Source organism: Macaca thibetana, chromosome 1 (genome assembly GCF_024542745.1).
Source record: "Macaca thibetana thibetana isolate TM-01 chromosome 1, ASM2454274v1, whole genome shotgun sequence".
NCBI lineage: Eukaryota > Metazoa > Chordata > Mammalia > Primates > Cercopithecidae > Macaca > Macaca thibetana.
In genome coordinates, this window is record NC_065578.1 from 186074105 (window position 1) to 186096154 (window position 22050).

The 22050-nt window shown below is 40.4% G+C and overlaps 1 protein-coding gene across 2 annotated transcripts in view; it reads right to left on the bottom strand.

Moving 5' to 3' along the window:
- The window catches only part of BRINP2 (BMP/retinoic acid inducible neural specific 2), a 110986-nt gene that overhangs the window by 68022 nt on the left and 20914 nt on the right, over nucleotides 1-22050 (bottom strand). The window contains exon 1 of one of the 2 annotated variants that reach the window (XM_050766913.1): nucleotides 15595-15850. The exons of the other annotated variant lie outside the window; for it this stretch is intronic. The gene's annotated coding sequence lies outside the window, so the exon portion shown is untranslated. Of the gene's footprint in view, nucleotides 1-15594; nucleotides 15851-22050 lie in introns of those variants that run through there. 2 annotated transcript variants of the gene reach the window in all.

Sequence of the window (22050 nt, forward strand, 5' to 3'; positions counted from 1 at the left end):
CCGTGTAAGAGTTTACTGATGATTCTCATTTAGCCTTCAACCAAAGTTTGTTGCCATATAATCCTGGTCATTGATGCAAAGCTCCCATCATACTGCCTAAATCACGGAACTCCCCACACTCCTGGTGGTGGTGCAAAATGAAGGGTACTTGGCATTCAGGAAAACTTCAATGTTGTCCTAAGGGTTAAGGTTTACTTGTATTCATCATTTGGAATTTATTGCAATTGCTATGTTGTTTCCAATTTTATTTATTTGTTTGTTGTATTCCTCTTTAATTTTTTTTTTCCAAGATGGAGTTTCACTCTTATGCCAAGGCTGGAGTGCAGTGCCGTGATCTCAGCTCACTGCAACCTCTGCCTCCCAGGTTCAAGTGATTCTCCTGCCTCAGCCTCCTGAGTAGGTGGGATTATAGGCTCCTGCCACCATGCCCAGCTAATTTTTGTACTTTTAGCAGAGATGGGATTTCGCCATGTCAGCCAGGCTGGTCTCGAACTCCTAACCTCAGATGATCCACCCGCCTTGGCCTCCCAAAGTGCTGGCATGAGTTACCGCACCCAGACTTTAATTCTTTAACATCAAGTTTTTTCTCCATTAGAAAGTGGGACTGTAGACTTAGACTGCAGCAATTTGAGCACTGGTTGAAGGTCCTTGTGCAAAATTAAGAGCCCCCAATAGAAGAACTCGAATAATTCTAAAGAAACCTGACTTAATTTTGGCTCAGACTGCTGCTAACTTCCTAAACTATTCTTGACAAATGAAACCTTTTGTAAAATGTGGTAATAATTTTCTCACTTCTTTCCTTTTAAGAAAGTTAAAAAATATCTACTCATTCATCCAATTAATGTTTATTAGACAGAGAACATTCCATTTAGCTGGGACATAAAATAGAAGAAAGGGAAGATGGGAGAAAAGGCTGAAATGTAATGATTTAGTTTTTTTGAAAGAAAGCTGTGTGAAAATCCTTGTTATAATGCTCTTGCAGCAAGCCCTATTAACCAAAGTCACATCAAGAGGACCATGCTGACCAGGACTTGCACACGTCCACGACTCAGTGATAATAGAGGTTCAAATCAGTCACTTCTGAATCAAAACAGATTAAATTATTCTCAGCCTAATTTTGAATTGCATCAGTGGTTTTCAGTCAATTCTTTAGAAAATAGTATAAAGTAACTTTATTATTCAGTATTTTAAAAATTAAATTAAATATTTTATTTCTCAAACATGGTGAATAATAGAAAATTTACTTAAGACAGAGCCAACCATTTACTCCTGTGGTTCTCAATTAGGAAGGGAGAAGGGGTGATTTTACCCCCAGGAGACCTTTAGCAATATCTAGAGACATTTTTGATTGTAATAAATGAAGGCTGGGTGCTCCATCTAGTGAGGTAAGGCCAGGCATGTTTCTCAATATCCTATAATGCACAGGACAACTTTCCACAATAAATAATTCCATGACCCGAAATGTCAGTAGTGCCAAGATCGAGAAACCCTGATTTATGCCAACAAATTCTAATGAATCAAGACTCATAAAATGTCTCTGAAAAATGTAAGACCAACTCTTTGGATAACTTTTTCATGTGTTTCTAGTTTGCCAACACACACCATGGAGCCAAAGATCAAAGATTACACATCTCCACATCTCTTCCTTTTAGACCTCTGGGTTCACGCTTAATAGGTCCATCATAACAATAACAATAAAACCAACAGAAAATATCTATTTATTAAGTGCATATTTTCTTTTGGGAACTATGCTTTATTTCCAACAAGGTAGGTATTATTAATTCATGAGGAATTGATACAAGAAAAAATGAGATTTTGAGAGATTAAGAAATTTGTCCTTCCCTTCCCTCCCTCCCTCCCTCCCTCCCTCCCTCCCTCCCTCCCTCCCTCCCTCCCTTCCTTCCTTCCTTCCTTCCTTCCTTCCTTCCTTCCTTCCTTCCTTCCCTCCTTCCTTCCAATTGTTTATAGTTTAGTAAATAGAGTAGTGTGTTCGTGAATTTTTAACACTCAGAGCTGGGGAAAAAGCTCTGATTGTAAAATGTGCAGACTTCTGTGATGTAAATACCCTCACCATACTAGATTCCAAGCTACTGACTTGATATGATTAGCTCACAAATATCCTGAAAATTTTACAATGGGCTCTTTTAAGGTAGTGTGAAACCAACTCCAGCACACCACTAAATTTTTTAAAATACCCTAAAAATAATAGGTACATGTCAAAAGGACACAGAGCCACCTTAAAAGGGCTCCCCTCATGAACTCCAGGACAATGGCAAATAGATGACATTTCAGTGAGTAAAATACTAATCCATGAGGCCACATTTTATCTGTCTGTCTATCTATCTATCTATCTATCTATCTATCTATCTATCTATCTATCTAATCTATCGAGATATGTAGATAGATGGCACGTAGGTAGGTAGCTAGATTGATTGATACACTCAAAGAGAGAAAGAAAAGAAATCTTTATTTACAATATAATGTCAACTAATACATGCACAAAAATTATGGAATTAGAAATTATTATTTAGTAATCATCACAGTGATAATCCATTGAGGTAAGAAACATAAATCACTGCTAAACGATGAGATAAAAGTTGATGTAGAATGAGATAATTCACAGTTTTAAAGTATTTCTTCAAAACACTTATACAGAGAAAAAAATAACTGTACTGTGGACAAACATGACAGCTACCATCTTACTCAAGTGGTCAGTTAATACCACCAGTAATAACCCAAATAAAAATCATGTGCCAGCTGATAGGATCCAGTGAGATCATAGAATCACTTCTGTGATAGTCCTGCCAAAAAGCCATAACTTGAATCTCAGCACGAGGAAACCACAGACAAATCTAAATTGAGGAACATCCTACAAAATAACAAGCCTGTAATCTTCAAAAATATTAAGGTCATGAAGGTCAAAGAAGGATAGAGGAACAAATTGTTCCAGATTGAAGGACACCTAAGAGGCATGACAAGTACGTGCAATGTACAATCCTGAACTGGATCTTTTGCCATACAGGCTGTTACTGGGTCAGCTGTAAACCTTGAAAGGGTCACTGGGTGAAGGGCCCATGAGAGTTATTTATAGTCTTACATAACTTCCCTGTTATTATTATTATGAAGCTGAAATTATTATGAAGCACACAGGAAAAAAATGAAAAAAATAAAGTTATATATAGTTACACAGTTGATGGGGCCAACATTGACACCTTGGTTCTAATTTTGACATCTATGCTATTTACCAATGTACTATTTTAAAATATATGCTCTTTTATTGAAATACATGAGGAATATCTTAGATGTTATAAGACAGATCCTCATAATTTACAGCTTTATAGATGTAACTGGAGATTTGTTATCTGGTTGTATCCAGAGTGGTGCAATAGAAATATAATAAAAACCATATATATATACACATACATAATATATATACATAATATATATTAAATTTACTAGTAGCTATATTGAAAATATAAAAAGAAATAAATGTACCTAATTTTAATAATATTTTATTTAAACTAATTAATCCAAAATATTGTCATCAGAACATGTAATCAGTATAAGAAAATTATGACTGAGATTTTTTTTCACACTGAGTCTGAGATCTGGTATGTATTTCACATTTATCGCACATCTCAGTTTAGATAATAATTTTTCCTCAGAAAGTTTTGATTCTCTATTTAGAGATCAAATAATTTATAGTTAAAAAATAGATTAACCTATATGAGTTACTCCAAGAATACTTAAAATTTTTCTAACATCTAAACTGAGTATGTCTTTAACTTAAAAAAATAACAACTTAAAATTAATTTATTAGTTGCACAAGCTATATATTAAATGCTCAATGGCCACATGTGGCTGGTGGCTATCATAATGAACAACACAGGGCTGGATGGGTCCAGATTTCATCCGTTCCTATATATTTCTATGTGTTTATTTTTGTGCAGGTACTGAAACTAGGCCTCATAAAACTTAGAAACTAGACCTCATATAGGAAAAATTAACACCAGGTGGCTCTGGATAGGGTCCCACCCTGCCTCGATAGGGATCCACCCTGATAGGGTCCCACCCTGCCAATTCCGGGAAACAACCTCATGGGGTCCCACCCTGCCAATTCCGGGGGTCCCACCCTGCCTCGAAGTTCCCGGAATCAACAACTCCAGGAAAAAAACCTCATAAGGTCCTGCTCTAACCAATTAGCATAAGACACCTTGCTCAGGCCATAGCTAGACCCAATCATTTTGCGCCTTAAGCTTTGTTTGAATTTCGCGCCATAAGCTGTGTTTGAACTTGTGTTTGCCTATATAAACAGCCTGTAACAAGCAGTCGGGGTCCCAGGGCCAACTTAGAGCTTGGGACCCTAGCGCGCTAGTAATAAATAACTCTCTGCTGTGAATCTCGTGTCGGTGATCCTTCGCGGCGACCCCTGCCCAGGAGGGAATCGACAGTTCGGTTCCAACAGTACATTGCTCACTCCATTCCTATATACAAATATGTACTGTAACTTTATGAAGAACAGTGTACTCTCTTCATTTTGTTGCCTCAGGCATAAAGATTTTGAGTGAAGCATGGTTCTAGACAAGTGAAGGAATCAGAGGGCCTGGTTCCTGATTTTCCACCTCCAACTGCTTGGTTAAACTCTCTAGAATCATGGCTGTCTGTGCTCTAGAACTTAGGTGAGTAAAGATAGAAAGTACACAGCAGAATGGCACCACAAGGAAAAGATTATGTGACTGAAAAGCACTAGATAAATATTAACTGGTTAGGCTGTTTTTATTTTTAGAGACCAGAAGCAGAGGACAGAAGATATTGCCATCACAAATTTTTCTGACTTTGGAGAAGTCAGTGAATTTGCTATTTTGACTTCTCTCCTGTAATGATAATAAAAGGATGCACCGTTCTGTTCCAACAACCCTCACACATCTACACCACAGAATGAATTAGAAAATGTCGGCAAAATGCTATGCTCTCAAGAAACAAAAGTATTGCAAATCAATTCATATTAATAATTGTTGCCAAGTGCTGAAATTATGGATACTCTTTACCTTCTTTGTTAGGATTTTATAATCATAAAGCTCTTTTTCTAACTAAAAAATTAGAACAAGGTATTATGAGTACTCTTTTATCTGCATTTTTTTTTTTTTTGTTATCCATAAGACTCTGAGTGAGACCTGAGTGTTAGCTGTTCTTACTGGAGAGCTTCAGCTACCAATTTGAACAGCTGGTCAGACAATCCTTTCATTTCCAGGATCTCAGTGTCTCACACTTGGTTGCTCCACTTGTGTGAGGTGGAGCTGGGGTTTAGTCTAAACAAACAGAAACAATTCATCACACTTATTCACAAATGTCGCTCCTTTAACTATTGCCTGGCCCTACCATTCTTGACTCTGCCAATTCTACAGCCTTGTGCTTCATCAGTCCTTGGCCAAGCACCCTGTGAGGATGGCCCAGGCAGATCTTGGAACTGATGCTGGTGATTCAGCAGGAAGGGGCTTTCTGTCTCACTCCATCCATCCTCACTCTCTGCCCTAATGAGCTGCCCAAAGGCTGCAACTGCCCTCCTGACATCTCAGCTGGTGTGGAGGGCCTAGGGAGCAATTACCCATATGCTTTCTGTGCTTGTCGATCCCTGAAGTTTCAATTAAAGATGCTTTCAGTTTTTGGTTTTTTTTTTTTTTTTTTTTTAATATCCTAACTTAGAACCCCTCGCTTCCACCACATACTGGGATGCAGATTGTCCTTGCACACCAGGAGGCATCATTCACACTGTAGCCTAAGTGAATGGCACCCTGTGTTGTAGAGCAGAACACAACCCATGCAGTCACACACAGGGTCCTGCCACTTCTATGTTTTGCCTCTTAAACTCCAGAATGACAAACCCCACTCTTGGTGATGCAGCACAGTTGCATCACCAAGAGGGGCAGGGAATAAAGGCAAGAGAGGACCCAAGAAGCAAACAAAAGAAGAAAAGTACATTTGTCTGACCACGTACATTTCTGGGTACCGCCAACACACCCGTGGATTAGAGTACCCTGAGGTGGCTTGCCAGGGTTCAAATATCTGAGGCTTTTTGATAAACTCCAATTGTGTTATTTGTGCCTTCAAAGGATTCGTATTGAGGCTGGAACCCAAACACGTCAGTGTCACTCCTAGACACCTTCCTTATCAGCACTTACTGTGATAACCGTGTTAAAATCAAATGTTACCTATTCATTAAGGAAATAACAGTTAAAGGACAACAGCTAAAAAAAGAAAAAGAAAAAAAAATCTGTGGCTATGACGCAAATGTAGAATGTAGTGGAGAAGGGGCCCTAGAATAATGCCTACTCTCTACAGATTCAGCACCTGGGACGCATTTCTCTGAAGGGCAGTTACCAGCAGTTAGTGGGTTACAACCGTCACCACACCAGGGGATAAGGGGAGTAGGGGAAATGGTTAAGTACACTTTTTTAAAAGACAGTACTTATCTACTTATTCTCATTTGTTGGATGTTTGTTTCAAACACAAAACTATCCTTCCCAAATTTGCTTCTCAACACCAATCTTTAACCAACTTACATACAATGCCTGCCCATCTTTCCACAAACATCATTAAGCTTGACTTCTGCAAAACCTGCGGCAACTTTCCAGTCTCCAAGCCAAGGAGGCATTTTAGTACCTGTGGCTAATACTTACTGAGTGATGACTGGGTGTCAGACATTGCTCTTATTGCTTTTCATACATTGTCTCGTTTGATCCACAGGACAATAAAAAGGTTTGTGTTCTACTGTTAGATTCTTTGTATGGATGAGGAAATTAGGAGCTAAAGAGATTAATTTCTAAAGCAGCACTTCACGGCCAGAATGGGTTGTCTGGGTCCGGAGTGCAGGTTGTAACCACCAGGTTCTACTCCCCTCAATCCACTTCCCCCTCATTACCCTGACTTGTCTGCAGCATTTGGCACTGCTGGCCACTCTGGCCTGACTTTTCTCTTCCCTGGCTTCTGTCTTTCTGTCTTTATTTTGCTTTTCCTGCCTGCCATCTAGATTTAGCTTCTTGGTTCACTTTCCTCACTTCACCTCCTTCCACCTACAGGGCCTATTCTAACTCTCAGCCCCAGAAACCAGCCTTTTTTGAGGGAGCAGGGAAAGGGAAGCAACCAGAGAGAAATTGTAGTGATGCAGCTAGAGAAACATTCCAGGAAAACGGCCGCCATGTCGGCAACTGACATCTGGAATTCTAGACTCATCATAAAGGCCCTTTGTTTCATAGAGAAAGATGCAGAGTCCAGATTCTGAAGTTTAGACTTACATAGGCAACTAATGGCAGAGCTGGGACCAGATTCGAGGCGTATATTTGCCACTCAGCCCAGAGACCCGTGGTTGTGCCCCGCTCCTCTGACAAATATCTGGTTCCAACAAATGCCTGCAGGACTCTGTTATCCACACAGGACTTCCACATGCCCGCCCTTACACGGTTGCATCCTATGACAACACTTGTTTTCAGCAGCCCTACTCTTCCCCGTTACGTGTCTTTCCCACCCGGAATGATTCCTTCCTTTGCCCCAGGCTCAAAGTTTTCTCAGAGTCTGCCTTCTATCTGTCTACCTGTGAGCTTGATTTTTCCAAGCTGTTAGCCACTCAAGCTCTAGGTAACATCTTTCTTCTTCTATAGGATTTATTTGCAGCAGGATACAAAGGCCATTAGTAAATCAATAACCCTTTACTTAGAAAAGGAGGGGAGGTAGAGACCTGGAGTTTTTAATTCAGATCTAGCAATTCCTGAGGCATTATCAGGAGTGTTCTAAAAATAGGCCTTTGAAAGGCAGGATGTGCTACTGTTGGAGCTTTATAGCTTCCTGCCCATAAACAGGAGCAGCTTGCTATGGGTGGAATCACTAGCAGAAATCTCCCTCTCCTGTGGTTGTTATGTCTTCCTCTAACTCTAACACCATATGTATTAGCTATTGCTTTGGTGCTCTATGTTTCTTTTACTCTTTCCCCCAATCTCTTCTAGCCACATATGTCTTAGATATAGGCTGAATTTCCATCTATCGGCGTGTTTCCATCTCACCCACAAAATACTTCTGTCACTCTATGAAGCCTCATTTGCCAATGTAGCCACATTGAGTATCCATAAGTCAGCACATGTCCTAGCGCCTTTCATGCTTCCTACTAACATCTGGGGACTCCTATCACTGGATGTCCTTATCCCTCTTCTTGTCCCACTGTCTCCACACAGTTCTTCAGGCATGTGTGTGAGTGGGGCAAGAGTAGTGGTGGCATGACTGTGTGCTTTAAGGCCAATGCTGTGATATCTAAAATAATATAAGATTTAACTATAAAACATCAGAGTTCTGCATCTCCTTCCACCTAGCAAGTCTACATCTGGACAATTATTTTGAAGATGTACACAAAGATTCAGCTACAAGGATGTTAGTTGGGAGAGGGAAAGCACCATGTACGTGGCCTTTTCTTTCTAAAGAATATACTAACAACCTATTACTATGTAACAAATGTGTAACAAATTATTTTCTTACTTTATAACAAAATTTAGTGATTGGAAATAATAATAAATATTTATCATCTCACATAATCTCTGTGGGTCAGAAATTTGGGTGGCTGTAACTCTGGGTCTCTTATGAGGTTGTAGTCATAATGTCAGCCAAGACTTCAGTCATCTGAAGGTTTGACTGGGGAAAGAGGATTCAGGTCTAGGGTGGTTCATTGTCAAGGCTGGTGGGTTGATGCTGGCTGTTGGTAGGAGGTCTCCATTTCTCTTCATGTGGTCTGCTCCATAGGGCAGCTTGAGTATTCATTCTCACAACATCTCACGTCTCACAGAATCTGGCCTCCTCAGAGAGAGTGAGCCAAAAGATAGCAATGCAGAAGCTATAATGACTTCCATGACCTAGCTTTGAAAGTCACACACCATCATTTCTGCTGTATCTTCTGGTCACATAGACCAGCCCTGATACGCTATAATGTTGGAACCGAACTGTCGATTCCCTCCTGGGCAGGGGTCGCCGCGAAGGATCACCGACACAAGATTCACAGCAGAGAGTTATTTATTACTAGCGCGCTAGGGTCGCAAGCTCTAAGTTGGCCTTGGGACCCCGACTGCTTGTTACAGGCTGTTTATATAGGCAAACACAAGTTCAAACACAGCTTATGGCGCGAAATTCAAACAAAGCTTAAGGCGCAAAATGATTGGGTCTAGCTATGGCTTGAGCAAGGTGTCTTATGCTAATTGGTTAGAGCAGGACCTTATGAGGTTTTTTCCTGGAGTTGTTGATTCCGGGAACTTCGAGGCAGGGTGGGACCCCCGGAATTGGCAGGGTGGGACCCCATGAGGTTGTTTCCCGGAATTGGCAGGGTGGGACCTTATCAGGGTGGGTCCTTATCAAGGCAGGGTGGGACCCTATCCAGAGCCACCTGGTGTTAATTTTTTCTATATGAGGCCTAGTTTCTAAGTTTTATGAGGCCTAGTTTCAATGCGAGGGGAGTATACAAGAGTGCGAATACCAGGAACTAAGGAGTATTGAAGGCCATCTTGAAGGCTAGCTGCCACATAGCAGAAGACTTCACCAAGAAAAATACTCCTGGTCTCTCTCATCACCAAGAACTATTTGTATTGTGAGTTTGAGAGAAGTACAGAGCTCACACTGACCTGTTAGTTCTAGACATTTTTCCTCTTTGCCAGCTAGACAGCCTGCAGTGGATGGGCATTCTGCCTGTTTTCTGTTACCCAATAAACTTAGCATAGCAGGCTCTGCCTCTGTGGTCAGCCTGCTAAATCCACAGATTTAGGGAAGTAGCAGTGGGAAGGCCTGTGTTGTCTAGCCTGATTTGGCTCCAGATCAAGGTTATCCTAGGATCTCTACTCATTCTTCTCAGGAATGAAGCTGATCTTTACTTGTGTCTTATTTTTCAACTGGAATTCTATTGAAGAAAAATGGAGACCAGGCTCAGTGACTCACACCTGTAATCCCAGCACTTTGGGACATGGAAAGAGATCACTTGAGGTCAGAGTTCAGGAGTTCGAGACCAGCCTGGCCAATGTGGTGAAACTCTGTCCCTACTAAAAATATAAAATTTAGCCAGACATAGTGGTGGGTGCCTGTAATCCCAACTACTCAGGAGGCTGAGGCAGGAGAATTGCTTGAACCCAGGAGGTGGAGGTTGTGAGCCGAGATCATGCCACTGCACTCCAGCCTGGATGACAGAGTGAAACTCCGTCTCAAAAAAAAAAAAAAAAAAAAAAAAAAAGAGTACACGTGAAGAAAGAAGTGCTATTTGTTGACATTTCCCCCACCACATTCCTAAACACATTTTGTATTTTATAATACGATATTTACAATAGTGGAAAATCCAAAGTAACCTAAATATCAAATAATAGATTGCTTGAGCAAGTTATGACATATACATATGATACAGTATAATGCAATCATTTAAAAGTATGCCATACAAGACTACTTAATGATATTAAAAATTTAGGATGTATTAAGTGAAAAATTCGGGTTATAAAATAGTATGCAAGTTTTTATTCCATTGAACATAATGTATATCTGCTTAGAAAAAGACTATGTATAGACACAAAAACATCATTTGTAAGTATCACTGGTTGGTAGGTTTATAGGTAGTTAAAATTTGCTTCATTTTGGCTAATCTGTTTTTCCTAAATTTCCTATATTTTACATTCATTATCTTTGTAATGAGACAAGAAAAGAGAAAGAGTTTCAGATGCTGGTTCAGGGGTTCAATTAAAAGTAATCAGAAATTTGTAACCTTCTTTTTTGGGGAGAGAGCCGGGCATTGGTGTTACCGGCCCACTTGCATAAGCCCATATGACACCATTGACCATTGCCTCTTTCTTAAACCTCTTTTCTTAGCTTCCTTGGCCCCACTCTCCTTTTTTTCTGCTTGCTCTGTGGCCACTCCTCATAAACTCATGCTTCTACATCAAGTCATTCAATTGAAGTTTCTCGAAGCTCAGCTCTAGGCCTTTTCTCTCTCTTGCTGTATACTTTATCCCCTGGTGACCTCACCTCCATCTATGGCTTCACAAGGCAGTTAGCCACAGAGCATATGAGATTCACACCTCCACCCCAGGCCCTCTCCTGAACTCACATGATTTATGTTCTACCTAACTGACTGCTTCAACTAGATGTCTCAAAAAGGCCTCATATTCAATATACCCAACCAGCTTCATAATCTCGAGTGGTTTCTGTCACAGTGAAGGGCAAAATAATACATCTGTTCTTGTGGTTCTTATAATGCAGCATGCATACTGGAATTATCTGGAAAGCCTTAAAACATACCATTGTCTGTATCCCCAAAGGTTCTGGTTTAAAAATCCAGGGGTCTGGTGCCTTCAACCACAGGGCACTTGCTCCTGATATTAGCACTCCTATGTGGGATCTGTCCACTTCTCTCTTACTCAGCCCACAATTCTGAGTTCTAGCATCACTGCTTTAAGGACGCGTTCCTTGAATCTCTCTGTCAGGGTCAAATTCCTGATTATAGCCTCCTGAAACATCACATCTCTTGTACTCACAGCACGTGTCAATTATGATTGTACATATTTGTTTGGATCATTGTTTGGTCAAAGTCTGTTTCCCCTGCTAGTCAGTAAGTTCCAAAAAGTCTGCGTATTACTTATTTTGGTTCGTTTTATCCCTAGCATCTTTCATATTAACTAACACATAAGCGGCACTCAAAAATGTTCCTTAAATCAATAAAAAGTGAATTGGTTATGGTTTATTGGACCCCACTTCATATCAGTGCATTCAGATGAGAACATGAATCTTGCCTTATCCCAATGGGTCTTAATGAGATCAAGGTGTATGAGTCCAGATCCTCAGTCCAGATTTAACCACAGGGAACTCCATTCATGACACAGGCTTTGAGACAGGCAAACTTCAGCCAGCCAAATATCCAACAAATTTTAATCTTCAAGCAAAAAATTTTCAGCATTAACTAACTATATCTAAGCAAAGTGTTTGTTAATATGAAGGCTGACAAAAAGTACAAGGCAAAATCTTTGACTTCCAATGACAGGCAAGGACTCATTTTAGGGCCTCAAGAGAAAACTGAAGAAATAGCGTACCTTCTCCCTTATTAAAGAAATAGTCCTTTATGACACAATAGATGAAGCTGAAATTGCCTGAAGAGTCCCGTCCAAGCCAATTAAAAGAGAGACATGTTAGAAGAAAATAAACTAAAGGTATAGCTGTGCCATAATCAGGTTAGACCTCTGAATCTCTTAGATGTCCAGTTCTATTCAATGCCTGTTTTATTTTTTCTTTTTTTTATTTCAATAGTTTTGGGGGAAACAGGTGGTGTTTGGGTACATGGATAAGTTCTTCATTGATTTGTGAGATTTTGGTGCACCCATCACTTGAGCAGTGTACACTGTCCCCAATGTGTAGTCTTTCATCCCTCACCAACTCCCACACTTGCCCCTGAGTCCCCAAAGTCCATTGTATCATTCTTATGTGTCCTCATAGCTTAACTCTCACTTATAAGTGAGAACATACGATATTTGGTTTTCCATTCCTGAGTTACTTCACTTACAACAACAATACTTGTTTTATAAATAATGAAGCACTATAAATATTATTTTTATTTCATATTTATTTCAAAAAATATTGAGTAATTGCTACATGTTAATCAGTAATCAATTATTTCATCTTATGGTGCTTACATTCTGGTGGGGAGGTATGTATACACAGTAAACATATAAATAAATACATACATGAAGTATTAAGTGATCATAAATGCCAGGAAGAAGAAGAAAGCAGGGCAAGGGGAGAGGGGGTGTGCTGCTTTATATAGAGTACTCAAGAAATAGGTGTATTTGAGCAAAGACTTGAAGCAAATGAGATAGAAACCAAACAGGGCATTTGGAAGAAAAAAGTACGACAAGTTGAGGGAGGAATGAGTACACATAGGAACCTGCTTTACTTGTTAGAGGAATGGCCAAGAGGCTGGAGTGGCGATGAAGCAGGGAGTGGGAGAGCATGAGGAATGGGGTCAGATAGGCAGTGATGAGCAGATTTTGCAAGACTCTGTAAGGACTTGAGATTTTCATCTGAGTGTGACATTGTGCTGTAGAAGGTTCACTCTGGCTGCTATGTTGCTCTGGCTGCTATGTTGATAATGCTTTTTTTTTTTTTTTTTTTTTTTTTTTTTTTGAGACAGAGTTTCCACTCCTGTTGCCCAGGCTGGAGAGCAAGGGCACAATTGTGGCTCACTGCAGCCTCTGCCTCCTGGGTTCAAACAATTCTCCTGCCTCAGCATCCCAGGTAGCTGGGATCACAGGCATGTACCACCACATCCGGCTAATTTTGTATTTTTTAGTAGCGATGGGGTTTCAGCATGTTGCCTAGGCTGGTCTCGAACTCCTGACCTCAAATGATCCACCCGCCTCAGTCTCCCAAAGTGCAGGGATTACAGGCGTGACCCATGCCTAGTGCCTGGCCTAAGAATACATTCTAGGATACCAAGGGTAAAAGTAGAGAGCAGGTCATAGGTCAGAATAATGGACCAAGTAAATGATGATGGTGGCTTAGACTAGGACAGTAGCTGTGAAGATGGTGAAAAGCGGTCGGATTCTCTACATATTTTGCACATAGAGCCATCAATATCTGCAGATGCATTGCATGAGAAGAATAAGGAAAATAAAGGAGTTTGGCTATATTCTATAATTGAGTGCATTTTTAAAAAAGTCTTCTACTTTTTTCCTGTCCTGCTTTTGTACATCAACAAAACAATCTTGGGACATGCTTGAATCTCAAGTTTCTCAACCTAAATAAAATTTTAAAATTAGAATGCTGAGAAGTTCTTTTCACCCTGAAAATGCTGTCTGCCTTTTCTGAATCTTCACTAAAGAAAGGAAAAGAAAGGACTTCAGCTGTAGCCTGACGGACTCCACTTGAATACAAAGGAAATCTAGATCAGATGCTGTGAGTTACTAAATATGGGAATGAATCCTTAAAATAGTTCTCAATTCCAGTCTGCCTGGGACATTTGGGGGAGGGTTGGTGGCCTCTCCATTCTCCTTTCATCTCTGTGACTTGGGCCTCAGAAGGAGCTGATGACCAAATGTTATCAGATAGTCATCCTCTCTGCTGGACTCATGTGGGGCAAAGTTGTCCTTAAAAAGTCAAACAAAAGTGCTCTAGTGTATGTGGCCACAGTTGGAAACCAAAACCACCACCCTACTGAAAATAGGTCATTGATTTTCCTCAAATTTGGCCTACAATTCCTCTCTCTCAGAGAATTATCATGCTGCCAAGTTTAAAGGTTTATGACTGCAACCACTTGGGGGCAATAAGGTGAAATATCTTAAAACAGGTCAAAGATCTTTACATACGCTTTCCCTGACTCCTACTCCCATCTTGCAATGAATGAAAATCTAGAAGGGTGGATTTTTTTCCTTATCTAAAATATTACCTCAGGAACAAAAACAGAATGCAATGTCTACATGAAGCTTATGTGTATGGTGTGTGTGTTCATGTATCTGTGAGTATAATTTATTTTCAGAGTTAGGAAGGGAGACATGAGAAATGACAAATGACTGAGAGAGGTGAAAAAACTAAAAGTGGCTCTTCTTTCTTTTGACTCTCAGAAACTTCCTAATTTCCAAATTCAAAAGGTGTTTGCAGAGCTAACCTGACTTTTCTAGCAGCATGTAACACTGGAGTCACTGCTCTTCCTGAAATGCATTCTTTCATCCAACAATTGTAGAATGACTGAGTGAGAATTTATTATGTGTCAAGAACTGGGAAAACAAGGAGGGATGAAGAAACTGCTTCCTCAGAATAATGGACTCTTTTCTGATGTCCCTTCTCTGGCTAGTTCTTCTGTGCTCATCTGTTTTCCTTTGCCCATTTTTTTAAAAAGGTGGACCCCAGCCTGCCATATTTGGAGTACTTCCTAAGGGTTCTGAATTCCCACATGATTCATTAGTACCCATACAGCAATGTCTCCCAATTTTACATCTCAAGTCAAGGTCTCATACCTGACCTCCAGAACTGGGTGTGTGTGTGCATATACAATCATTGTTGAATTTGCTGAAAAATTAAATAGGTACCGCATGCTCATTGCAATAAGTGAAACAATGCAAGGGCATAAGAACAGTAATTATTTCTTCCTTTCCTCTCCAGTTTTGCTTCTCTGAAGAAGAAATGTTAACAGCTTAATACATGTCTAAAGACATGCAACTTTCTCCATCCATACTCACACAAATCTATACCTTTGTCTGTTTAGATGTAATATATATGTGAACATGTCTACATATATTTTCCATAGACATCTTAATCCCAATGCATCTTATATTCATATTTTAGACTCAAACTTCTTTGACCTTAGTTCACATTTTCTTTGCTTTGAACCTGGGATCATGCAACAGCCTCCTAGCTCATCAATTTACCACTGTCGCACCCCCCACCCCCAGCAAATCACCATATTCATATCCATCTTTTTCCCCTAATAGTTATTGTTCTAAAATGCAAATTTGATCTGCTTAAAATCCTTCAGTGGTTCCTCAACGTTCGTATTTTAAAAAGTGCAAACACCTTTCTCTTGATTTCAAGGCCTTTAGGACCTACCTTCATTCTCTCTAACTTTCTTTCTTGTCACATCCTCATACCCGATCATCTGCTCTTCATCCAACACACCTTATTCCCCGTCCAATTCATTCAAGACTTCAGGTAAATTCCATGGTCTCTCCTTTCTCTGACCCTTTTGCATATGCTCTTCCTTCCTTTTCGGTGGGTATGCGTCTTGGTCTGCTCAGGTGCCATAACATAATACCAAAGTTTGGGTGGCTTAAACAACTGAAATTTATTTTCTCACAGTTGTAGAGGCTGGAAAGTTCAAGGTCAAGGTCTAGGACAGTTCATTTCCTGGCAAAGGCTCCCTTCCTGGCTTGCAGACAGCCACCATCTCACTATGTCCTCATATGGCTTCTCTCTCTCTCTCTTTTTTTATAAAGCCACACCCTATCAGATTAGGATCGGATATGATTTGAGTCTGTGCCCCACCCAAATCTCATGTTTAACTGTAATCCCCAGTCTTGGAGGTGGGGCCTGGTTGGGAGGTGATTGGATCATACAGATGGCTCCTTCATCAATGGTTTAGCACGATCCCTTTGGTGCTGTCCTCATGATAGTGAGTTCCTGCGAGATTTGGTTGTTTAAAACACACCTCCCACCTTGCTCTCTCTGCCTCCTGCTCCTGTCATGTGAGACATCTTGGTCCCCCTTTGCCTTCTACCATGATTGGAAGCTTCCTAAGGCCTCCCCAGAAGCAGAAGCCACTGTGCTTCTTATCCAGCCTGCAAAACTGTGAGCCAATTTTTTTTTAAACCTCTTTTCTTTATAAATTACCCAGTCTCCGGTATTCCTTTATATCAATGTGAGAATGGACTAATACAGGGCCCAACCTTCTCACCTCATTCAACCTTAATTACCACCTAAAGACTCTATCTCTAGACACAGTCACTTTTGAGATGTGGGGATCCAACATATGAACTGGGGGGACTGGTGTGGGGGAGCAATTCAGTTCATAGCAGGATGGGAGAATTTTTTTCTTCTTTTCAGCACAGAAGTTAAGAGTGGGTTCTCTGAGCCAGATTGCCTGGGTTTGAATTCTTCTGCTATTTAGTCTCTAAATGGCTTTGAGCAAGTTACTTAACCTCTGCTTCAGTTTCCCTACTGCAAAGATCCTCAAGCATCTGTGTACATCAGAATCAACCAAAGGGCGTATTAAAGCAGGTAACTATAGCACACCCAAAGAGCTTCTGAGTCAATAGGTCTGAGGTGGGAACTAAGAATTTGCATTTCTTTTTCTTTTCTTTTTTTTTTTTTTTTTTTTGAGATGTAGTTTCATTCTTGTTGCCCAGACTGGGATGCAATGCCGTGATCTCAGCTCACTGCAACCTCTGCCTCCCGGGTTCAAGCGATTCTCCTGCCTCAGCCTCCCGAGTAGCTGGGATTACAGGCGTGCACCACCACATTTGGCAAATTTTTGTATTTTTAGTAGAGATGGGGTTTCACCATGTTGGCCAGGCTGGTCTCAAACTTCTGACCTCAGGTGATCCACTCACTTTGGCCTCCCAAAGTGCTGGGATTACAAGCGTGATCCCAGGTAAGCCACCATACCTGGCCTAGAATCACCTTTTAAGCCACATGGATGGCTGGACCCCTCCTTAAAGCAATCAGTGCAGAATCTCTGGAACTAGGTTTCTGAGCACTGGTAAGCATCTAAGGTTCATTAGGTGATTCTAAGGTATATCCGGGTTGAACCAACTGAGCTAGGAAAATGCAATCCATTAAAATGCACATTTCATTCAACATTATCAGTCATTGTCCTGACCATGAATTTGTTTCTCTTATCCTACTATAAATTGCCAGCTTTGAGCAGTTTTGAAAAGGGGTAAATAGAGAAATTAGCATGTGTAGAGCACTTTACAGTTTTCAAAGCACTTTCATATTCAGTGTGTCATCAAAATCTTAAAATAACCCAGGGAGGAAGGTATCATTATTCTTTACAAGTGCTTTGAGGCAACAGCCCAGAGAGGGGAGTACACCAAACCCTTTTAAAAGAAACAACAAATCAGCAAAATGCCATCTGCCAGGTTTTTTTGCTCTTGGCCTGTCTGTTATCAACAATGCTACCTACAGGGCATTTTTGCCATTCATCCATGACTTGGGTCCCACATGTTTTTCTCCACTTGGCTTTTGGTGTGTTTTGTTCTCCGGCTGCTCAATGATGTCTGCTTTGCCCCTTGACATCCCAAGATTGGCTTGGCTCTCAGTTAGCTGCTTTTCAGGGACTGATTCCCTCCCCACTTGCCAGCGCTGGTGTTGGTTTGACTTTGCTTGAGCCAGAGGAGTTAAATAACTTGCCGAAAGCCACAAAATCAGTGAGTGGCAGTTGAAGATTCAAACTCAGTTGAAGTAAGACACAGCGTAGGAGGACTCAGTGCTTTGAGGTTGAGAGCGGTCACAGAAGAGGGAGAGAAATGCTGAAAGGAAAGGCAGGGTGCTGGACTCGTACTTTGTCCTTAGCGTGTCTGCCTCAGGCTGCTCCTGAGTATGTGAGCATAAGATTAGGCTATAAAATAGTAACAATCTTTGCAAGATATGCTGGAACTGAAACATCCAAAAGGAGAATTTTGCTTATCCCAAAAGTGCCTTAGGTACACTGTTTTATTCCAGGGATATGGCAATGGCCCAATAATATTTTTGGAAGTGCCTCCAAAACCTGAAGCACATTCTTGTAAATATAATTAATGATGGCAAATATTTGTCCTTTGAGAGAATAGTTTATATTTAGATAAAAAGTCATTTAGAACCAAATACAATGAATAAGAAAGAGGACAGTGAAGAAGAGTAGGCTTTGTTTAGAAAAACTCTGGGCTGTGAGATTTCTAAGGGTGGTGAGCAGGTCATTTTTAAAATTTTATACCCACAGGTTCTGCCATCTTGTTTGCCATACAATAGATGATCGAGAGGTATTTGGTGAAGCAATGAGAAAATTAATGAATGAGTAGAAGTTATTTTGTTATGAGGCCCGGAAGGTGATATCTTAACAAGAAAATCCAAAAATATTCCAACCAGTAGAACATCACTAGACAGAGTGCAGAGCCTCTTAAGGGGACCAGAGATTACTGGGTCATGCAGGTCCTGATGAGTATGCTTCACACTCACGTGCACACCCACCCACACACACACACACACACAGCCTCGTCACTTAAGAGTCCTACATTTTCTATCCATATGCAAATATGTATGAGACACCCATAAATGTATGGAAAGACAGTTAAATCTTCTTAGTCATGGGAAGCTGTTCAGGAGAGAGGGAAAAATGAAGGCTTATTAAAATCAAAAGGGGATAGAAGGAGATTTGATACACTAAATGGTTAGACACAAGGTTTTGCCTGCAAATTAAGAATGCATCTCATTCCCATTCCTGATACCAGGCAAATGAACATTTCTCATCTTTGTGATCCTGTCCATTTAAAACATGGATGTCCTTTTCAGGCAGAGTCCAAGATATAGCACAGTGTCCTTATCTGAACCCAGGTTCTCAGAAACATTTACTTGGCAGAAAGAACTCCATTATCTATCCTCCTTGGATGGTAGATAACAAACAATGGCAAAGTGAAATATCCTGTTCATAGAAGGAACCAGGACTAAGATCATGTCATATAAAAAGATTTTTAAGGTGTTGGGAGGAATAGAAAATTTGTTTTCCTACAAGTTGCTTTAAAAATGTTATTGAGAAAAACAGAAAACAAAAAGCCTCCCAGTCTCTCCTATTGAATAATGATGGGAGAAGAATTTCACTGTTATTCCTTTCTACATGATACAAACAATAAGAAATACAGCCAAACATTTCATAGACATATTAACGTCTTTCTATGTCAGTGTCTGTCTAGGGCTAACACCAGCATTTCCATTGCAACAATAGTATGTAATAGTTCAGGGCCATGGATTAGAAAGAATGGGAACTGGGTTCCAATTGCTACTTGCCAATTTTCTCAATAACTATTTCAGTGACCTTGAGCCATTCACCCTTCTAAACAAGTTATTCCCCTGAACTTTTATTCCCTCCTGAATAAAATGAGAAGATTGAAACAGATCATAGCTGGGTCTCCTCCCAACACAAACAGCCTTTTTAAACACAGTTTCACCATGTGATGGGAGAGATAAGCACAGAACCATATGATTCTATAAATGCCCCAACAGTGTCTGCTGTAAAGACCTCAGCCTTTAGTGAGGGCATGTGCTGGACGTGGCAGTGTTTCCTCTGTTAAATTCTACCTGAGGAATGCTTTAGTGGCATGGCTCAAGTTCAGGAAAGGGCATTCTTTTATTTCCTTCTCCATGCTAAGAGAGACAGATAAAAATTTTGTTATATCACTCAACAAGGGGGAAACTAAAAATGTTGTGCAATTATATGGTTCCTGAAGGTTCCTCCAACTGAATTACCACAGGTGCCTGTTGGGCATTCCTGGCCACATCCCCTATAATTCCATTAGTATTACCTCTTTAGATCCTATAAATGCCATTAACATAAGGCAGACATTTGCTTTCAATAAGATAACACTGATGATTTTTGTCTAATTGTCTCTAATCCTTCCCCCTCACAGCCTGAGAAATAGCTTGCAATTGCTCAAATGCAGGCATTTATTATTGCTGATCAAAACTGTTTGGAAACATGACAGTGCTATTGGGAGATTTGGATTCTTCCCTTCACCCATCACATGCTTGTGGCTTCTGACTGTAGGGTAGGTGAAATAAACGGTTTGTAATGAGATCTTCATCATTAACACAAATAGAAAGGGAGAAGAAAGAACCTGCCCCAGTTTTTACCACACTGCCTGTGGACACAAAACTGGATCCATAAGCAGTTTATGCTTCACAGTCCAGGTGGGTTTCCTCCTCTGAGGTTCCTCTACCCATCATGGGTAGTGGTTTGCTATTGTGAGGGTGTTATGTTCAATGTAACGGATTCACCATACGGTCCTTGTAGGCTGGCTCCTACTTCAGTAAAATTTTAGTTATTCTTGTGTTATTCAATCTTAGATAGCTCCTAAATCTAGTCTGTGTTTTAGTTATTTGAGATATTGGCTTCTCTACTTTATCTTTTCAACTACCTGACGGCGTATTCATTTCTGCATATTGGCAGAGCAGGATAATTTTGCCTTTGTTCATTGCTCTAATGAGATATTTGTAGAAAGGATTGGGTAAAACAAGTTTTAAATATTCTGAGAGTTACATTTCTTCATGTTCTCACTCACCACTATAAATAATCCAAAATTGAGCTTAAGGTCTAGCCATTGGTCACTGGTAGTAATAAAAGTTGAAACTCAGCTGTACCAGGGAGATGAGTGATGTTCTTAATAAGACTAGAGCTAGGATGGGCTCATTTTCTCCCACAAACCAATATGTATGCACAGATTCCAGCAGTAGTAAGGGAAAAAAAGTAAGTTAGACTGAGTTGGACACCACACAGATTTCACAGCGGGTCTCCCTAATCTCAGACCTGTATTTAGGTAAATAATTTCCTTCTTAGACTAATCCTTTGATAATTAACCAGACCCATTCACCTATAGCAGAAGTGGGCATGCCCTGGTACACTGAAAAACCCGGGTATCTTGTCTCCACCACAAAAGGTCAACCCTCTCCATTTAAAGGAGATTCAAATCAGAACACTCTTAACTTTAGGAGATTGATGAAGATTCACCACTAAAGATACAAGAGGAAATTAGGTTTACAGAGACCCGTATTATGTCTGCTCATAGCAGAACAATTACTGGAATAACCGCTCCACTGTGAAAATGAATCCCACACTTAAAGATATTTCCCGTTATTTTCATTATTCCAACTGATTGATGCCACCTTTAAACCTATTTGAAAGAAATATGGTCTTTCATTGTATTCTTTTATTTTTAATGTGAGGTTAAATCAAGATATGCGTTAAAGAAAACACAAGAAAAAATACATGTTTTATATAACAAAGAAAATAGATTTTCTCTTTGTAAAGCAATTCATTGTAAATTTCTAGCTTAAAAATCTGTTGTTGGAGAACTGCACATTATTGGTGTTTCTAGTTTAGGTCCCTTCTGCACACATTCGAGGTGAAAGACACATGAATCAAATGAACCAGGTTTAGAAACGGACTGCCAAGGCTGGGCACGGTGGCTCATGCTTGTAATCCCAGCACTTTGAGAGGCTGAGGCAGGTGGATCATGAGGTCAGGAGTTTGAGACCAGTGTGGCCAACATGGTGAGATCCTGTTTCTACTAAAGATACAAAAAATTAGCCAGGTGTGGTGGCACATGCCTGTAATCCCAGCTACTCAGGAGGCTGAGGCAGGAGAATCGCTTGATCATCCCAGGAGGCGGAGGTTGCAGTGGGCAGAGATCACGCCATTGCACTCCAGCCTGGGTGACAGAGTGAGACTCTGTCTCAAAACAAAAAGAAAGGAAGGAAGGAAAGAAGGAAGGAAGGAAGGAAGGAAGGAAGGAAGGAAGGAAGGAAGGAAGGAAGGAA